The 16,678-nt window shown below is 37.8% G+C and overlaps 1 protein-coding gene across 1 annotated transcript in view; it reads right to left on the bottom strand.

Moving 5' to 3' along the window:
* Positions 1-16,678, bottom strand: part of CABCOCO1 (ciliary associated calcium binding coiled-coil 1) — a 207,172-nt gene that overhangs the window by 160,217 nt on the left and 30,277 nt on the right. The window lies entirely within an intron of this gene.

The raw sequence follows: 16,678 nt of genomic DNA, 5'->3' as shown, positions 1-16,678 counted from the left end.
CCTCAAAGGTTCTGCATATGTAACTGGATTTCTATCCTCTTCCTTCTGTACCTTTAAAAGCTGATACCCCTGAAAGACATGTGTATGCTAGAAAAGGATTCCTCACTTTTAATCCTGAAAGACCTCAGAGTTTATCAAGACCAGGAAATTTCATAAGAGAAAGACTTCCTCATTGCAGAGAAGAAGGATCTTTGTCAGTTTTAACATGCTTCTGTTACAGAAGTCAGGCAGCCTCTGGCTTCCTGCTACCGGTAAGAACAGCTAGAATGAAATAACTATGAAACTGAGAGCCCCGTTTCAGTACCCAGTGAACACCCTTGCTTCAATTTACATTAGTACTATCCATAGATAGAAGAGAGCAAAACTTTTGTAGCTCTCTAAAGAGATGGAAAACACTGCACAAATATTGATTTCCCTCTTCCTCCCTATGCCTTAGATCATTAAATATTAACACTGCCAATACATTAATGGTCGAAACTTTCACATCAAGCAGCAACTTAAATAATTAATTTGAGTTAATAGAAGATAAACATCTAATGTGTTAATTGCTTGAATGAGTAGAGCAGATGGTAGGAATCAGCATGATTGCATGGAAGCCATAGGGGAGCATTATTGGATCCAGAATCATCCCCACAGTCAAGAATGAACTCCGCTTGCTCTTTGCTCCCCTTTCCAGTTCAGTCCCTCAGCCTAGATTACTGTTCACTGTAAACAGGCAGCAGGGGAAGGAGGATGGGGGAATATATTTGAGGCCAGAATGTCTGCCACCAAGGGGAGGAAGAAAGAATTAGATTTCCAATAAATCCTTTGGCTTAAGGCCAGGCAACTAAGGATCAGGGAATGTAACTACATGAAGAACTTTCAGTGGAGATTTAGGAAAACTATATTGACTTCCTGTGATGAGTTAGAAATTATTGTGAAACCACATCTTGACAAACCTTTGACTGAATAAGCAGGTTTACAATCTGTTATTAGGGAGAGAGTGCAGTGAACTTTAAGCATCTTGGAAGACTGCAGCCAAGGTATCACCCTAATGCTATTTTCTCGTCCTTTAGGTACAGATGTTATTAATATGTGAGCATTAACACTCTGCCTTCCTAATTATGCAGGCCTAGACTCTTACATCATGTTTAAGAGGTCATAAATTTAGTGTAATAAATCTCAGCTAAAACATCTATTGCAAAGTGTGTTCAGCACTTCTTAGAAATTACTTTTACATTCCACATTTGCAGTGGAATATACATTGTATATTTCCACAAGATTTTGAGAATATCAAATTCTTCATTCTATGAAAAAGACATGTTGTGGGTTATTCATGCCCAGGGAATACTCTCAAGAAAGTTTGAACATTCTAGGGCAAATGTTCAAAACAGTATTAGAAAATAATGTGAGATTAATTAACACCTCTCTTCTTGTGCCCTGAAATCAATTCCGCCTGTATCCAAGCTGTTGGAGAAAACTCAGTTGCAGCCTTGAATTGTAGATTATCAGTGATGTCTGCAAGGTAAGGCAAGTAAATATTCATATTTCCTTATGCCTTTGGCTTTCTTGACCTGTACGTGCCAGCTGTACGTGTACGTTCTCAGTGGAACAGAGAAGAGCATCAGCTGCTGCAGTGTTTCAAAAAAAGGAGATGAGCTCAGGGGTTCAGTCCTAAAGATACACATCTAACTTAGGAAGGCAAATTATTTAGCAGAAAACTGAAATGGGATATTGACTTGAAGTATTCTGCAGAAAGTCTGGAGTGTAAAAAGACCTGTTGATCGTATCTCAGCTGCCAACACATCTCCGAGCTGATAGGGGAAGGGAAAACAACTTTTCAAAGCTGCTTGTTTACTGTAAATCACCTTTCTTTTATGAGGATTAAGAGACACCTGAACAATCTTTAAGGATGGCTAGCTCTCCATACCTTTGCTTGGTTTGTTATGAATGAGGAACAAAATGCATTAGAGTCTTCGAGTGATTAATTACTCAAGTATGATGATTTTTTGTTACTCCCTGATAACAATACCCCATATTGCATTTGTACAGATATATTGTATCCTTATATGTGACGTGTGACAGGAATTATTTTCTCCTGAAAATAACACCTTGACAAACCCTAAGATAGCAGCAGTACATCTTCTGACCCTACCACTAGATTGATGGATGAAAGAAAATATTTAGTGATTCATTCTTCTGCATTTACAGGATAGTTTATAGATGCTTCTACAGCAGTATTGGAAATTTATATTGACACTGACTGAGTAGAAAACAGAAAGACTGTAAACAAGCCAGTCTCTGAATGAATTAAATCCATGAGCTTGCAGAAACAAGTACTGGTTTTGTAGCATAAGCTGAAATCAAATTGTGGATTGGTTGGTGTGTTGGATATTTACTGCGTCTTCACCATTAGCTGTCTTTACGGCATATCTGGAATCTGTTCCAGGAAGATCTAGGCTGGACTTTCCCTTCCAAGCACTGGAGGAACATTCCTGCATTAGCAAGGATAGATAGATGGAGGGAATGATTTACTAAGTCTTTCTTCAATTCTGATTGATCACAGATATGTAAGAGAAGCCAAAGGAGTCACTCACTGGAGCTTGCAGGAGCACTCCAGCTTGGTGTTAAAATGTTCAGCTCAGGAGAAGCCTCTTTGCCACCCGGACAAGAGTATCTCAAACCAGGACTGAAGGCAGGAACAAAACAGTGGTGAGGACTTGATGACCACATAGTATGTATTATGGCAAAGTTATTTTAGACAAGTTCTCATCTGATTCGGTGGCTTAAGGGCTGCTAGCAGTCCCATCAGCACTATCTTATCCTGTTTCCTCTCTGTGGAATGAAGTTTGCAGCTTCCTTCCACACCCTCTTTGTTTTCAGTGTCCTGAGTTTGACTTTGTAATTACTTCATGAGACTTCCACAGCAACAAGATATAGTTTTCTGTGGAGTTTCCCAAAGGAAAACTTGAGGGTGTGTTTGCCTAGTTATATAAATAGCCTGACCTATTTCAAATACCATTTTTCAGCTCTTCCAGGCACAAGGGATCACACCTTCACTTGGGAATTTTCATCACAAGATCATCCCTGTGCTTTCAGGATTTGTTTTTTGAAAGACCAACAACAGCTTCCATAATAAGGCCTTTATCCTCCATGCTGGCAATGGCAAAACCCAACAAAATGTCAGTGGTTTGGGATACAATACTGTTCTGGTAAAGTTAACCTTCTTATTCTGAAAGAGACTGATCCATTGGCAATCTTCTGAGATTAAGTCAAAATGGATTTTGGAAACAGTAATTTTTATGCTGGAGCCAGCTCAGGCACACAGGAACTCAGACACATAAGGGTTTATACACCTTTCAGCAAAATCAGGGCTATAAATGTAGATTCTATCACTTAATCTATTTTAAATCAATTAAAAAGTAAAATAAGAATGTCCTTTCCTGATACTCATTTTCATTGCTGCTAAATAAAGTTAAACTTAAGGTCTGCCCAAAGTAATTAATTCTTGTCAAGATTTGATTATAGAACCACTGGCAATAATCCCTTATTACTTTTCCCAGTACCAGTAACAATACACAATTCACTGTTCCCTACACAGTAGTAATAAACTGCTTGGAAAATGAATATTCTTGGAGAGTACTTGAATGACGGACGCATCTATTTCATAGCACACAAGTAAATGTGGACATCTCAGAATCCTCACGTCCAGTAAATTTTACTTCAATAGCATGAACAGTAAAAACCAGAAGGCTTGCCTAGGGTTAGATCTCAGTCTTGTGTCTTCATTTAGATGTCTGAACTAAATAATAATTTTAAGGCTCTAATTATTGCATCAGCTTTTCAAGTGTAATTATTTTTTCACTTCGAGGAATGTTGACTTTGTTTAAAGGAAGACATCACCCACAAATCAAGAACATGCTTTTAAACCAACTGTTTCCAAGTAAAAACAACTCCAAAATAAGCACTGAATAACTCAAAAGAACAGAAGGAGACAAGAAAATATTCTAACTTTATGAAGGATAAGGCGTCACATTTTGGGCTAAATCTGCAAGGGATGTTCAATTGCAAGCAGTAAAGTCACAGCCACGGAACAAGTCACCGCTGGACAGCAGAGCTGCTCTAACTGGCCTGGTACATCCTAGTCTGGAACAATTGTCCAGGTAGACACTCAGGCTCAGCTTAAACTGTCCTCAAGGCAGTACCATGTTCCAACTCCAGACTAATTTACTCTGTAGAGAAGGATGAATAAATCTACACAGAGTTTTGTGCTATTTTTACCAGATTGTTTCTGACATTTAAACGAGACTGAGAATGCTCTATTTAGGCTGACAGTACCGTGAACTGAAATATGACCAGCTCCTAACTGCCCTGATAGATCATCTAGAGAGCTGACATGCTTCACATGAGCCAGTGATTTATTCCCGTAAGTAAACAAAGCACATTAGAGCAAGACACAGTAACAATGAGCACTTGAAAATGCAAGACCTTTGGATCTAGCCCAAGGGCCAGGAATCATTTTCATTTAGCAATCCTCTCACGTAGGAAAGTTAAGAATACACACTGGAACTAATTACACAAGTCTTGATTACTGGGGAAAAAAATCCATTTTTGGAGGTGTATCTCCATCCATACTGAAGTTTTTCTAAAATATTGCTAACAGTGAGAACAACAGCGCCCTCCAATTGTGAAAAAGCACTAAAGCTGCTGTTGAGAGGGAAGAATATCATTAGAAACCTCTGGTTTCTAATTAGAGATGTGCTGTGCAAAACACAAGTCTTTGCAGTAACATTTTCTCATTCCCACTCGTTTTGAGCCTGTTAAATCTGCTTCCCCTGCTAACACAGTTCTGACAAATATGTAGAGATATTCCTTCCCCTGGAAACAAAATTATTATTTTCCAGGGGAGGCAGAGGGAATATAAAGCATTTCTTTGAACAGGAAATGACAATTTCTTATAGTCAATCTGAACAAATACTTGGCAGGGGGGTGGGAGGGAGCTGTGGCAAGGAAAAGAAAAAAAAGGCTAAAAGTCTACAGGATTTTTATGAAATCAGAAACAATCAGGGAGGAGGGAGTAGATTTTAAGGTGAAACTTTTATTCTATGTTCTTTATTTATTAGTGTGCGCAAATCTGCCATTTCTCTGTACTTGCCCCAAAAGGCATAGCTCTTCATATAGGCTCCTACACATGTGCTAAAAAATAATAACATTACATGACAGGCAGAAGAATGGAATCCTAGCTCAGCTGCATGTGCAACACTGCATGCAATATTAATGTATACAGACAGCTAGGGTTACACCATCAATGTAGTTTTTAATACATTTTTCCAGATTTACAGGGGTTTGCTTTTGGCATTCAAAGCATTGTTCTTTCTACAAACATGTTTCTTCCACAGACAATAGTGAAGCTTCTTCACCAGCAGGAACAGCAGGGGTTTTTAGGAAGAACACTCATTACCTTGGAAAATAACTTTCTTCCTATTACTTCAGATAATTAAATACAGCTATCAGCCAAGGACATTCTTCATCAGTGTTTTCATTATTTTAGACATGCAGTTACCACTGTATTACAATCTGTTCTGCACTAGCATTGGAGCAGAAAGGATTCCTAGAATCTGACGTTTAAAGTGGAATCTCACACTGTGGTTACATTATTATTCCTTCTCCAATGAGGACAGAAAAAAAGAACTTCTTTTAACCTGAGGGGCAGGAGGGAAGTTTTAGTGACCAAAGTCTGAATACTTCTCCAGCCAGGCATTCTATTTAGGGGTGTTTGCTCATTACCTCAGACATACACGCTGCATTCCGTGGTGTCATGTGCCCAATTCCAAAACCCATTAGAAAATCACGAGGTAAACGGCGCGTGAGTGTGACTGCATAAACCGCCCACAAGCTAGTAGGACACATTCATGTCTCTGCAACCCTGTCTTCATAAAATCACCGGTGCAGTCTCTTCTACTCCTGTTCATAAACCTGGGTATAAGAGCATCTTGGCCACCTGCAAGTTTTACCAGACAAAGCACTCAAGAGAAGTAATAGCTGGCTGAGCCAGTTTTCCTTTCAGCCATTTGGGATATGTACTTTTGTTCAGCTCTGCCAGACTTATCAAACAACGCAAATACAAGGATGCACTTCTAGTGCACCCCTAAAGCAGCCACTGTAACAGGAAAATTAACAGGTAACTCTGCTAGACAGGAATAGGAGTCAAGGCCCTAGACTGTGTTCAAGGTAGGTAATTCCAAACATTTTGGCCAACAAAGGCTTGTTTTTTATACCCTTCCTGATGCAGCAGAGACAAGGTAACAGTGCTACATAGCTCCCCAAATACTCTGCTGTATTTTTCACCCAGCAACCTTTTAGAGCTCATTTTACTACAAGTAACAAAGAGTAAAGAGTCATATGGCCTATAAAAAACAAGAAGGAAAGTGTTATCTGTGGTGGAACTCAGGGGTTTGCATGGTGTAATACTGTTTCCTTTCTTCTTGTGCCTAAATGTTCTCAAAAATGCACTGCCTTATCTTTTTTTAAAATGATCATGAGTATTTTGCCCTGTCCAAGCATATCTCTTACTAGTTAAGCTTGCATTTCAAGATCAGGAAGTTCTATATCAATTAAATTTTGTAATTTTGTAACTAATTCTGTAAAACAATCTTGGTGTTCAAGCAATGAGTATTCCTGCTTTTCAAATAAATTATACTTTATGAGATTGAAGATTTTGTTCTCTTATCAGTTCATATCAAGTTTAGCTACTTAAATCGCAGGCCAGTGCTCTCAGCAGCCATAATGAAAAAAAAACCACAACAACAAAAAAAACCCACAAAAAACCAAACAAAAACCAAACCCCAAAAACCAAACCCAAAAAAGGTAATTCACTGAGGTTTTACTATTGTTCATTATGATTTGTACTTTAAATGCCTCTGAAACTTTCCTAACCCTAGAGAAAGATAATCAAATATGTAAAGTGAGACTTTCTATAGCTAATTTCTCAGTTTATTGTTATGAATGTGATGGCACCCACTAGGTCAATATTGTCTTTACAAAATACCATAGGTGTTTACATTTCTGCTGCATATACCAAAAGGAATCTTCAGAAATATGCCTGATTTTCTTCTGTATTTCTAACAAGCAGAGTACAGAAATGGAGGGGAGAAGTCCTATGTTTACAGACCCATTTGCATTAGAAGTTGAAAGTCTGGTGATTAATAAACAGCTCTAATAAAGTCCTTCCAACTCAAGATCTAGCTACATTAAAAAAGACTACTTATTTGACTCTCTCTGAATTACTGCTCTTAGAACAAGGCCACCTGGGGATAATGAACAGCTGATTTAATTTTTAATCAGCATTTAAAAGCCTTTTAAGTGGAGCTCATTTTCATTAGTTTAAATAAAGAACACCTCAAAAAGTGAAAGGTCATTAAACCTCTGGAAGTACATTCATGCCAAGACTTCAGCTAAACATAGGTCCTTTTAAAAGGGTGTCGAGGGATTTATTAAACATAATGTGAACAATTGCTCATTTCTGTAGTCAAACAGAGCCTCATAAAGGGATCTATTGTCTCATCAATGCCTTACAGAGGAAAATGCTTTAAGAACTGTATTTTGAACCTGCCTGTGCAGTCTGAAAGCATCTTTGTGAAGACCCCACTGCGCAAGGTATTCAGAGCTCAGTTTCAGTGAGATCTAGAAAGACTAGGCACCTCACGAGATTAGGTGAGATGAGTAGCATGGCTGTAATAAGGACTCATCTGCTTGGTAAGAAGGACTATTTTGCATCTAGGTACTTTGATATGAGACTTGACCATTTTCTAATCTGCAGTCAGGTTCAGGTACTCATGAGAGAGTTGTACACACTTGGTTGTGCATCCCTTTATACCCTGCCTGTTTAACCCAAGTTTTAGGTCTGGCTTTCCAAAGTATGCTTATTTTCCTTGCCTCCAGAACTGATTTACTTTCTAAGACTAACTTGCAAACCCTTCAGGTTTTTAATAAAACGCTGTCAAGTGTACATAAATATGGATATAATCAAGGATTGGAAAGTCCATTCAGTAAACAGGGGGCTGCCCTGAATGCCCTGAAAAGCATGAGGCTCAATTCCACTGTTTTTGTTCCACTCTCAGAGCAGTCTGGGGTTTTTTTGTTTGATGTAGTTTGGGTTTTTTGGTTGTTTTGTTTTGGTTTTTTTTTTTTTAGGAGCCTGTAAACATATAATAGGACATTACTTATAACTTCAAGCTGACAGCTTCAGCTCCTGTGATGCTCATTTTTCATAAACAATCAGCAAAATGAATGAGATTCAAGGCACATTTAGAATTGTTCAGGATATTTATATATATATATAAAAAAAGAGAAGGCTTTAGAAAAAGCTACCAGATTCATGCTAGCTGCAAAATGCTGCCTCTTTTGGGGGAATTTGTAATGAGCATGAGAGGATACAGACAATAAGAAGTCACACTACCCCATCTCTTACCAGCTGTAAGGTCTAGGTGAGGAATGCCAAAGAATAGCCACAGCCCCTGGAAAAATAAAAAAAAATTAAGAGAGCGGGTTGAGGGGTGGGGTTGGGCTCTACAGAGACTTTCCAATGTCCTCAAAACTTTGTAGCAAGTCAGAATCAAGATGAATGTTCCTAGTCTCCTCACTAACTGCAAGAAAAATTAATTTCAAACTCAAAAGCTTCCATTTCTGGAAAGACTTAAAATAGCACCTCCACCTCCTGAAGAGGTCGGGTTAGGATTCACCTGAATGTACTGGGTTTTAGCATCTCTGGCACCTGCTGAGCTTTACCATGACAGTTCTTTCTACTGATGTATAACATGGACTAGGAATCCAACAGGGAGACGGTGAGTGTCCTAGAGTGTCACTTCAGGGTAAGCTCAGGGTACTCAGTATACCTCAACGTTATGCTGCACTCCATTGTCATGTACACATGACTCCTACTGAGTTCAACAGTCTTACGGTTTTATCAAAAAGCTGATTTGACCTCTCCATTCATAAATTCTATCCAAATCAGTCAGAATTTCAGGTCTGAGACAGTGCTTTGTGCACTGCATGTATGTGTGAAATAGACTTAAGAATCTGACTAAATTTCTACATGACATGAATGGAACAATCTCTATGCCCAAATGTTCTTGTCAGAAACATTAACTTCACTTTCCCACCCCAGCCTGTTAGATGGCTTAACTGTCTGTGTGGAAGACAGGTCTAATGAAAATTAATTCCCCTTAATCACTAAGGATTTGAGGTTATAGATTTGCAAAATGAAATCACACATTATTACTCAGGTTTTTCCTTTGAAGAAGCTTTATAATATTCCTTCCTTAAGAACAGATAAGCCTAGTGAGACTGGCATATGCTTTTAAGTACATGGAGAAGTCAGAGCTATACATGCCTACATGTATGCCTCAAGCACAGTCATAGACTGATGCTTTGATAGATGTTAAAGCTACTAATTCTGAAAGGATCAGACCACCTTTAATAATTATTATTGATACAAGGTAATGTTTTTATAATGCAGAAATAATGAAAAATATATATTTACATTTCTTAGGTACTGGTGTCTTTCCAATTCTATTAGCACCCATTCCAATTCTATTAGCTGAAACATGGAGAACAATTGGGAAGAAGTGCCAGTTACACTCGCAGTGCTTTTCTAAAAGTTTGAGATTTTAATGCTCTGGTTCCTTATGTGTTGGTTTTATCTGGTTTTGGAAGAACGTACCATGTATTTCCATCCAACAACTCACAATAAAATGATTAAGTATATCATACCTAGCAATTAACACAGGACTTTGATCTTTGCCAGGATGTACTCAGGAACTAACTTGGCAGAAAGATAATACAGAGTTGACTGCTTCCAAACAGGGGCAAAAACCCTCCCAGAACTAAAGAACTTCTGTTCTAAATTAAAACAAGGACTAGGTTTCCAAGGACATGTGATCATTAATTTATAAAGGCCATGGCTTGCTTATCAGGTGACATTAATGGAATCACTGACCTGTATCAAAAGTTGTGGAAAGAACAAACTTACGTTCTTTGAAACAGATTGGTGCCATGTCTTGGCTGCGGAGACTACTCTAGCTTGTTTTCAGCTGTGAAGTGTCAATACACAGCATGGTGACACAAAATCTTTGGTGAAATTTCCAGGGATCTTTGCCTATAATGATGTTTCAGTTACTACAGCTCCGGATTAAATAAAAATAACACACATACACATACACACACATGATAATGTGAATAACAAAACCTGTCCATTCCTGAATAGTAACACCATGCAGAAACTTTTTCTAGCTCTGAAAAGGAGATCACTTGGAACTCAGGAATGACCCACGCCTCTACTGCTAGCCACTGCTTTTGTATAGAAGCTGAGACCACATTTCTCCAGAGGACAAACCTGGTAAAATCCTCTAGTTATGCCTGATAGGTCCTCCTGCATTAGTATTAAGGAAGACTCTTTAAGCTATCTATGAAGAGTGATGAATACAAGGTTCACTTAGGAAAAGCAGCATTTTTTCTAGATCAAATAAGGAGGATATTCTGTGGATGGAAGATTAGGAATTACAGGTCCTATTTCGAAGATGTGCTGTCCTTCCAACCAGTACCCAGTGCTGTGGCGTATTTTTGCAAAATATTGCAAAGCCAGCTTGTGCTTTCACCTCAAATTATCAGGAAGTGCGCAAAAAAATCCACTCATCCTTATGAGAAAATATAGTCTTCAAGATCTGAGATGAGTCCAATGCTGCAACCACTTCCATGCAAAAACTGCTCATGTGCTAATTTAGGCTTAGACTAGTTATATGAATAATAGCTATTGTATCAGCACGGAACAAATGCAATGATTTTTACAGCATAGATTATTTGTTTTATTAGTTAGATTAATTTTAAACACATTGTAACTAGCATAACAGAAATCTGTTGAAGTATGCCAACTTGGAGTTTATGAAGTGAAAAAAATCCATCCAACATTGTTGGCTCTTTGTCTAAATTATCCCCTTTTAAATAACACCTTTGTTTCTGTTTACTCTTGAATGGACAGACAAGTCAACTGGAAAACCAAGTAAATGCTCTTTGAAAGTTTGCAGACCTCATTTGTTAAAACTGACTGAACTGACTTTTGATATGCTTCCAAATTGTGTTTCTACACACTGAGAACAGTTCCTGAAACTGGACATGAGGCTTACTCTAATTTAGAAATTTTACATAATTCCCAAGCATTCATTGGAGGATATGCAAGCTTTCAAAAGCTATCTTTAACCTACAAACTTGTGGATAAAGAGTCCAGTCAAATGCCTGCGTTTTAATTTGTTCAACCCTGTACAGAGCCAAATGGAAAGTGTTATAGAAAATATCAGTTATTTGCAAAGCCAGATCAAGGAGATATACCTATTTAATGCCCTTAAGGTCCATTTATTTCATAGCCGTTCAAGCAAAACTAAATACTTACTGGCTCTTATACTTATTTTTTTCTCTATCCCTTTGGAGACAAGATAGAGGTCATATACAGAAATCCTAGCTAAAAATAATTTCAAACTAGAAAATTCCTAACGTTCATTTATAAATATTAGTTAGGTACTCCACAATACACTCACTGCTTTTATTCTATTGGTTGACATTATGTTTACGTTAGTATATTACCCGAGTTTCAGAGTTGTTAAAGATTAACATTGAAAATGTCTTGGAAAACAAGTCTGACTTCATAAATGTCATGTAAGGATAGTTAATCTTAAAATATATCCATTAGTTAGTTTAAAACCTTTTGAACTAAGACTTAAATGTGACCCAAGTTAATTGCTCCTGTTACTCTGTGAACAGGAACCAGGTGCCCTTTCATATATTAAATATTTACGTATTTATTTCAGTTTATGTTCAAGGTCTAATACTCTCTTGTCAGCTGTAAGAATTAACAAAATCTTCTGCCTCTCTAAAGCATAAATGACATATATGTTTACACACAGCTTTACAAAAAGCCTTAGCATACATGGAAAATATCTTAATGTAATCATCATCATAAACAGTCATGGTCTTCTTTATGGTATGTGAGTTTAAGGGAGGAAATTATTTTTTTCTGGGATCAGAAGCAAAATTTCATAACCCTTGATCATCAATCATCAGTTAATGAAAAGGTAATGGATAGAGGATTTTCCTGTGAGTTTAGCAGTGCAACCTTTTCATATAGGGAACTTCCAACATGCCTGAACCAGAAATAAGAGCATGTGTTAATAAATGGAAAGGAGGAAGGAGGCAGATGACAGATAAAAACAAGTAAGAGTGCTAATGATGTGAAAACAAATTTTCCATGGCTTTGCCTGCTCTTATAACTATTACTTCAGTGTGCTTAAAAGGCACTTTGTTTTTTGTGAAATAGATTTGGAGGCTAGTTCTGAAATGCAGTAAGTGTTATAGCTGCCAAGCAACATTATCTGATAGTTTTATTTCCTATTATCATTATGAGATATCATCCCTGACATGACAATATGATACGAATGGCATGTCACATCAGCCTGATGTAATTTTAAAATCTGTCCCACTTTATTTTGGTAGCAGATACAAAAGTAGGTAACAATGAAGCCAGGGTAAGCTGAGGATGTGCTAACATTGTTACCTCCTTTTCCTGGGTTGTTCATACCAGCACTACTATTTATGTTTCCACACTAATTTCTGTAGCCCAAAAAATGAGGGACCCTCAGCAATTTTGCAGTCCTCTCTCCATTTCTAGGAAAGAAGAGTCATCATGGAAATGCAGACAGAGAGTTAATGATTATGGAATTCCCTTGAACACTTTCACTGGAGCAGGTAAGTGCTGCAGGAAAATGAGATGTGGAAATTAGATTAGAAACTGGCTAAAATGTAAAAAATACATTTAGAAGATATAGAAAACTGGTTGCTGCAAGGAGTTCTGATGAATGATTAGCTATTGTTTCAAAACACAGCACTGTAATAAAGTTCAAGCAGTTTCAAGCTGAGAAATAAAAAAAAAAATCATCATAATAAAAAAATCTAAGCTTCCTTTGTGGCTCCCACAGAAACTTGCTACTTTTGAACCAAAAATAGACAATGCTATTTTCCTTCTCTGCCATCAAAGCCTGAGTGCAAATGCTTTGTGGCTGAAGGGATACACAAAGTTTTTAAAGGCCCAAGACTAATGTGTGGCAGTCACACTGTAAAAAGACATGAGTCCAAGTTATTTAGAAAACGGTTTAGCTTGCCAGAACTCTCTGTCTCTGATTCAAAACTGTATGGTGCTGTGAAATATATCCTCAGTTTGTGCTACAAAACTCAAAGATTTTCTCCAGCCACCTTTAAATAAGGAGTCTCCCTGGGAACAGAAGAGAACTGGAAAAAAAACCCCTAAAAATATCCCATTAATTATTTTAGAGAATTAATGTTAAAGAGTTAAACCATGGAGAGATGCAGAACCAGCGTAAATGGAAATGCTGCGCAATCACAACCTAATCATGACAGAAAGCTATCTACACACAGCTGGGGCACCTGCAGGTGGAAACGGGAAAGAGAGGTGCTGATATTTCTCAGTCCTCCTAATGAGTTTGCTAAGTATATCAGAAATTATAGAAACAATGCAGCAAAATAGACTCATCAAAGTGCTATCAACACGGCAAACACATAGTATGGCTCTCTAAACATATGTGATTCACAAATTGCCAATAAATCAAATTCAGAGTTCCTACAAACCCTTCCTAGGACCACAACAGTCTGGTAGGGACACTAAAGCTTTCTGGTATGTGCTCCAGGACAGCCGGAGGTCAGGCTTCCAAGTTCACTGGCACAAAGCTGGCAGCTGTGTGGACGGAGCCCCCTGACCATCATGAGGAGCCTAAGCACTTCCACACTCCTTGCTTCTCAGTAGAGCCTTGAAGTAGGCAGCCCAGAGTCTTTTAACACCTTTTAACAGACTACCCAAAGTTGGAGAGCTCACAGTTTCCAAAATTCCAAAATTCAAACTATGGAATACTGAGAACAATAACCAGCTGACAACTAATCATATAAATTTCCAATACACATGTTTTTTTGTGTATTTTATTTCTAAGACATTGTGCTTTGACCTGTCAAAAATTGAGGTAAACATGATCTGCAGGGAAAAACTGAAAGGAACCATCCAGAGTCTTAAGGGATGAGGCTTAAATACAAAAGAAATACTTTTCCATTATTTACCTGTTCACATATTCATTCAGCAGCAGTGAAGGCTCGAAAAGTGAGATCTTTTTTCCCTACTTAATCCCAGCCATGTATAATACTCAGGTTTATTCCATTTAAGATGTTAAATGAAACTATGAATTAAAAAATAGCAAAATAAAATCTTCTACAGAAAAAGACAGAAACTTGTTCCAGCTGTAACAACTCCTGCCATTGGTTTATTCTTCATGCTTTTAAGGTGTTTTTAAAATTATATATTTACACTTACAAGTATACACAAGCAGATTATATGTCCATGTAACACTAACTGCTTGAAAGTTTTAATTAGGTTCTTAATTTTCCTTATGATTAATAAACTCCAGAGTGCATGTAATCCAGAATAGAAGAGCACATATTATGTGCTGTGACCAGGAGGGCAAATGCTGGTCTTTACTGCGAGCTAGGCACAGATGATGAAGCTGTAACTGCAATAGGGCTGTCATTGTGGTTCAGCTGAAGGGCCTTTGTGTTCTTACAGGTTAAGCAGTTGTTTTTACCAGAACAGAGTTGTGAAAATGAGTGACATCATTTTTTTTTCTGTGTTTTCCTGCAGGGATAACACATCTGTCGCTACTAATCCAGACAACTAGAAGCAGAAAACTGTTTCTAACTGTATCAGTTCAGCATTTCTTTATTAGGAATGATCTACTTTTTGTAAGCAGTAGGCAAAGGAGAATATAAATTTAAGAGAAATATTAAGTTTCTCACACATAAGATGCTGTGCAGTCCCCTTGCCTACCTCCTAAATGTTCTTTTCAAGGAATTCTATGGAGTACCTTACTGGTGATGGAATTCATTGCATAGATTGCATTCCCTTCATCTTCCTCCTGGATACCCCTTGATAGCTGGTGGTCAGACGCATAGTTGTTCCTTGCCAGAACATACTATTACAACAAAATAACAGTCAGGGCCATGAAGTGCAGTTGGTTCACACAGTTCTCGTGGCATTGAATTCAAGACCAGCCCTCAGTGAAGTGCTAGAAAATACTACAATATGTGGCCTTCCTGTGCCATCCCACATATCAGTGTAGCTCCATGGTTCATATTGCATGATGATCCCATATGAAACTAGGTGCAATACAAAGAGAACCTAATTTTGGACTTCTTTGCATTAATATAAAATGGTTATGGCTCCATGAAATCAAAGGAGTTAAAATCATTTAAACATCTAAGCAGAGTTTAGTAGAATTTGTCTTCACCACCACAACTGAGCTAACAGAAAAGATCCCCAAGGCCATGTGATTTCTTAAAGCCAAAAGGCATGACTCCCTTTCCAAGTAACAAACGAGATGCAATTTCCTGACAACTGAGGTTTTTCTATGAGTAAAGCTGTGTAAGGAAGTTGAATGTCATTAGCTTAATTTATCAAGCTTGTAGCAAGTTGCTACTTTCATTATGGAACGCTGGATTCCCACCACCAAACAAGTCAATGCGAGTTCCTTTCTCCTTCCCTGAAAATGGCCTGAAGACCAAGCAGTATGTAAAGAATCACTACTCTCATCAGTAATTTGTGTAAAGGTAATTTGTTATAAATTTTTTTTCATTGTCTTGATACTTCAGTTAATTATCTCCTAAGCTGTCTCTTTAGACTTTAAAGACTTTAAATAGATGGAAACTTTAGTCTGCATTACATGAAATCAAATGTTTAGCAATATTGATTTGACTACAATCATTGAGAGGATCAGAGAGAGTAAAACCAGCCCAAAAGCAATGGCTTCATTTAAGGGCAATTTAAACTCAGACTTCTAAGGTTTCTCTTCTTCCCATTTTAAAAAAAATCAATAAAATGCATATTTGCACATCTACTAAATTGCAAATGGGTTTTGGTTCTGTAGAAAACTTATGTATTATATCATGGAAGTGCAGTACAGTATTTCTAAACACAACTACATCTTCATTAGATGTTTTTGTTGGTCTGGATCTACTAGTTGAGAGTCCACAGAGGTGTGATCCCTTCCGGATACAATGTGCCAGCAAAAGACACTTAAGTAGACAAACTGTTGCCTGCAAAAGTACATTTGACAGGGCTGGCTGATTCAATGCGTGTCTGTGCATGTGCAAGGGACACAGGTGTGTGTAAGTGTGTGCAATGTTTTGTCAGTATAAATTACACTCATATATAAGAGGAATTTTTCTGAACAGCATAGCATACAAGTAGAATCATAGAAACATAGAATCATAGAATCATTTACATTGGAAAAGACCTTTGAGATCATGAAGTCCAACCATTAACCCAGGACTGCCAAGTCCATAGCTAAACCATGTCCCTAGGCACCACATCTATGCATTTTTTTAAACATCTCCAGGGATGATGATTCTACCACCTCCCTGGGCAGCCTGTTCCAATGCTTGACCACCCTTTCATTGAAGAAATTTTTCCTAATATCCAATCTAAACCTCCCCTGGTGCAACTTGAGGTCATTTCCTCTTGTCCTATTGCTTATTATCTGGGAGAAGAGACCAACCACCACCTGTCTACAACTTCCTTTCAGGTGGTTGTAGAGAGCAA

This window comes from Falco punctatus, assembly GCF_963210335.1.
Source record: "Falco punctatus genome assembly, chromosome: 9".
Classification (NCBI taxonomy): domain Eukaryota; kingdom Metazoa; phylum Chordata; class Aves; order Falconiformes; family Falconidae; genus Falco; species Falco punctatus.
This window is presented reverse-complemented; position numbering and strand designations above follow the sequence as displayed.